The sequence below is a fragment of the Chrysochloris asiatica genome, unplaced genomic scaffold, assembly GCF_000296735.1.
Source record: "Chrysochloris asiatica unplaced genomic scaffold, ChrAsi1.0 scaffold00041, whole genome shotgun sequence".
In the NCBI taxonomy this organism is placed as follows: Eukaryota; Metazoa; Chordata; class Mammalia; order Afrosoricida; family Chrysochloridae; genus Chrysochloris; species Chrysochloris asiatica.
The window spans coordinates 8,698,290-8,703,110 of record NW_006408559.1 but is presented as its reverse complement, the minus strand read 5'-3'; the positions used below and the strand labels follow the sequence as shown (position 1 = coordinate 8,703,110).

The 4,821-nt window shown below is 40.2% G+C and overlaps 1 pseudogene; it reads left to right on the top strand.

The window, feature by feature from the left end:
• The first annotated feature begins 208 nt into the window (after positions 1-208).
• Positions 209-2,380, top strand: LOC102825591 (annotated as a pseudogene).
• Positions 2,381-4,821: the final 2,441 nt, after the last annotated feature.

Below are 4,821 nucleotides of genomic sequence, written 5' to 3'. Positions count from 1 at the left end.
CAACAACAACAACATGATGACCAAAGTAATCTACAAGAGAAAGTTGAAAGGGTTTGATCATTGTGGCCTGTGGTAGATGAAACACTGGTGGTTTTGGAAAAAGAGAGAGAAGCTGTTAATCCTTAGCCTTGTTAACCAGTACTGTTTAGATAGATCTAATGTTGCTATTAATATTCCAAGGCTTTTACTTGACAAAATTGAAGAACAAATGTGTCCGATGCACATAGGAAATGTTTATGAGGCTGGAAAATTGAACCTCTTAACAGTTATTCAGTTATTAAATGAAGTCTTGAAAATAATGAAATATGAACATAGTCAGGCTGACCAAACAAGACTGACAATAGACCTTCACTACCTTGAGGAAGCTCTGGTAGCGTAGTGGTTACGGACCGGGCTGTGAACTGCAAGGTCAGCAGTTCGAAACTACCAGCCGCTCCGCTGGAAAAAGACGAGGCTTTCTGCTTCCATAAAGATTTACAGCTTCGGAAACCCTGTTCAGGGTTGCTATGGGTCGGAACGGACTCAACGGCACTAAACAACAACAACCTTGAAAAAAAGACCAGATTTCAGAGAGAAAGATTGTCAGAGCTGAAGCATATGAGGTATAAAATAAAAGATCTTACAACCATAAGACATTCTATTCTTGAGAAGCAAAGAGAATGGTATAAGTGGAAAGAATTTCTTGGTTTGTCTCTTTTCGGTCTAATTAAAGGTTGTATTCCAGCTGTGGAGATTTTACCACCCATGTCTCCCCTTTCATTTGATCTTGCCTCAGAAGACATATATGCAAGGAGTGTTCTTTTGAAGTATCCTACTTCCCTTCCAGATACACCTAAGCAAGGTAATGGAGAAATTGATGGTAGAAGAGAGGGAGATCCACAAGAAATTGTAAATGAGCTAGCCCTGCCTTCTTTAGGGTGCAATCAGTTTCATTATCAGACAGAAACAGTGTTACACTTCTTGAAAAGGACGTGAAGATAAGCCCACCCAGAGAGAAAAATGAAACAATTTCTAGGAAAATACCAGAATTTGAATTGGGAGACTCTCCGGCATCAAGTGTCAAAAAGACAGTGGTGCAATTGGGAGTCCTCTGCCAGCCAAGAGAAATGATCCATTCCAAAAAGATCAAGATCATCTGGTAGAAGAGGTTGCTATGGCAGTTTCACCAAAGCTCTCCGAAGGAAAAGAAGTAAAATTTGAGGAATTAATTGATTCTCTGGTTTCAAACCCATTTTAACAAGGAACCAAATTCCTCGAACTCCAGAAAATTTGATAAGTGAATTAGAAGCTCATGGAGAAAATCTATTGAAATGGAAGATGACAGAAGTCCAGAACCAATTCAAATGCATACTGAACACAGAGATGCTTTGCCAGAATCCTTACCTGTGTTGCATAACCAAACAGCATTTCCCATGGCCAGTTTCCTCTCAGCAACGCCTGTATCAGATTGTAGCTAAACTCAGTTGCCTGAGGAAGAAGTTCCTTCTGATTATCTCCAGTGTGTATCTCAGAAACAAGTGGCAGCCAGTCACACAGGTGACCCATCAACACAGAATCAGTCAGATTTGTTACATAAAATCATTTGCAAGCAAGATTTGGAATGTACAACTATGCAAAATCAAGCTTTCAGAAACTCCAATAGAGACTTTCTCCCCTGGTGTATACAACTGGATACATATTATAGGAGGCAGTAAAGAGCAGTATGTTGCATTGCCTGAGCACTTGCAAGCTTCTTACAAAGAACTGTCCATGCAAAAAACCGATTATGGAACTCTTTTCAAATATAAAGTGGAATTAGTTCTAAGAGTTTGGAAGATACAGACGTTGGCCTATTACATGAAACTCTTCCAGGAGAAGGTGGTCACCTAAGTCTTAATAGCTCCAATAATACAGAGGTCAATTTTGAACTGGAATCAAATAGTCCTGTGCATAGTGGCAGTAATCCAGAAGATGTGGGAGAAATATATACTACTCCAAGATCCAATTTCAATTTGCAGGCTCTTTGCAGTAGATGTGAGGCTCTGAAAGTCATTCTAAGAAAAAGGAAGAATCTTACCTCTCTTATCCTGAAATACTTGAAAAACTCCAACCAGAATTGAGTCTTACTCCCAATAACACACAAACAGATGATATGTTTAACTTTTTGGATGCTCATGACTTGTACACTAATTATCCAAAACCATCTTTACGTGAGTCATTTGGTGAAAGAAAACAGCTTCTTTCACCACTAATTAAGTTTTCTCCAGAGTAGTACAGATTGAGGACTACAGTACCACCTAGTTCTGGAGAATTTCTACCTAATTTAAAAGAAGAAGCAATCCAGGATAAGAGTCTTGATGCAGGAAAGTCTCCGCCTGATTTGAAAAAAGAAACGAATTGAACTATGATGCATTTAAATTGAAGGTATGTCACAGAATAAAAACTAAGTTGTAATTTAAGTGTACATTAGAAATGTATACTTTCTTTTTCAAAGTCTAAAAGTTCTTAAATGCCTTTTAACCTTCTGTAATGTTTTTAGATGGGGATTTTCTCCATTTGTAGTATGAACAAAGAGTTGACATGAAGTATTTTTTGGAAAGCAAAATGGAGAGTTATACAAAAACATTTTGATATCTTGAATAATGTAAGCACTAAATAAATGACAGAAGCTGTAGTTTATTTTGTTATAATCTCAGTTTATTAACATAAGAATGAGTTTAAAAAAATATTCTTTCATTAAGTGGTTAATGTAATAGCCATTAGATATACTGACAAATATGTAATTTGTTTCTTTATGGAACATTCTGGTACTAATAAAAAATGCGAGGAAAATAGTGCCTTGTGAGTGTAGTCAAGATGACAGAATTTAAGATTAGGAAAATTCTCAGTAGGTTTACTGATGGGAGCAGTGATGCCTGATGGGACGGAGTACGCGTGATACAAGTGGAGACTGGCGCCAGGGTATGTTTCCAAAAGAAAAAGATGCAACACTTACAAATCCATTCAGTGGGTTATACAATAGGTTTATATTTGGTCTAATTTACAGTTTGAGAATTTAACTGGATCCTTGTTTTATATTTTAACAGAAAAAAATAAATTAAAAGTCTGATAAGTAGAAACACAAAAGAACAAAACTCTTAATATCAAAACCAAGATCTTGATTAATACAATCCACTGGTCTTATGAAAATTTCCCCCGTTTTACTTCTGATCATTTATATATGTGAATTCTATTCTATAGTATGGGCAGAGTCAGGCTAAGGACTGGGTGAACTGAAACACCAGCAATTGTAGGGCAGAGGACCATCCCAAGCATCCCAATTAAGGGTAAGACAGAATCCTGCTGTCCATGAGTCGGTTCTCACTCATAGCAACCCTAGAGGACAGAGTAGAACTGCCCCACTGGGTTCCCGAGGCTGTGATCCTTATGCAAGCATACTGCTACATCTTTGTCACTCAGAGTAGCTGGTGGGTTTGAACCACTGACCTTTTGATTACCAGCCAAACACGTAACCACTGTGTTATCAAGACTCCTGAGGTGAGGACTTGTTGTTGTTGTTAAGTGCCGTTGAGTTGGTTCTGACTCATAGCAACTCTGTATAGGGTTTCCAAGGAGCACTTCAAACTGACCTTGCAGTCCAGTGCTTATCCTGCAGCACCACACCAGAAGATGACATTCTAAGGGAATCCTAGCACCTTGGAGAGCTCCAGGTGCCAGCCCTGCCAGACTGGGGTGTTTTTTTCTTTGGCTCCCTAAAGCTGAACTGGTCCATCTGGCCTGGCAGAATGTTCTGGCTGTTCAAGAGAACTTGCTTGGTTAGGCTGAGCTCCAGTACTCTTGAGGAGTAGACATAATGTGTCCTCACTCATCCAAGAGGTCTCTTTCACTAACTGACCGCTTCAGTGATGTTTTTGTGATGTTCTCAGCAGACCACAACTTGGGACCAGGAAATGTGAATTTGGCACTTGGCTCTGCAATAGCCACATGTGAGAGTTTGAAAATCAATTAGTCTTCCTGGACCTCAGTTTTTTATCCTTAAAATGAGGTAAACAGACTGTAGTTGATAGGGCTTCAAGAGGGTTAAATGAAATAGGTATTGTCATGAACTGAGACACTGTGTCCTCCCCGATGTTTGTTGAAATCCTGGCCTGTGCCTGTGGATATGAACCTCTATGTTAAGGCCATGAGGTCATAGCAGAGTTGGCTGGATCCTAAACCTAATCATTTCTCAGTTATTGTGATAGTTGGGTTCTGTGTCAACGTGATTAAGCCAAGATTCCCAGTTGTTTGGCAGTTGATAGTTAACTCTATGATGATTGGCTATGAGCAACCAATCCATTGAAAGGCTGTTTCCTTGGGGGTGTGGCCTGCTCCCAATATAATGAACATTACTGAATGACTCACTCCTCTTCCCTCCTGGGTCTGGATCTCTAGTCTGGCTCATCCTCCAATCTCTGGTTCTTTCAACTTGAACCAGTGGCCTGCTCTATTGTACATTTCCCTGCTGGCTTGCCTGCCCAGTATGCTTGGAAAACCAGATGCCCACAGGGGGACCCTGCATGCCTGTTCCTGTCACCCCAGCTCCTGGGTCCCATGCTGCTTGTTCTGCATCATGGCTGCACAGACCTTGGCCTACCTTCACCTTGCTCCTGCCCCACTCCAGCACTCAAGTCCTACTTTGTGCCCCGATCTGCGATTCCTACCTTCTGGAGCCACCTATGGATCTTGGTACACCTGACCTCCTGCACTTGGAACTCTCCTATCTCTACAGTCATGAGCCATTTCCTTGATATAAATTTCTCTTTATGGCATATATATATATATATACCATCAAGTCATTTC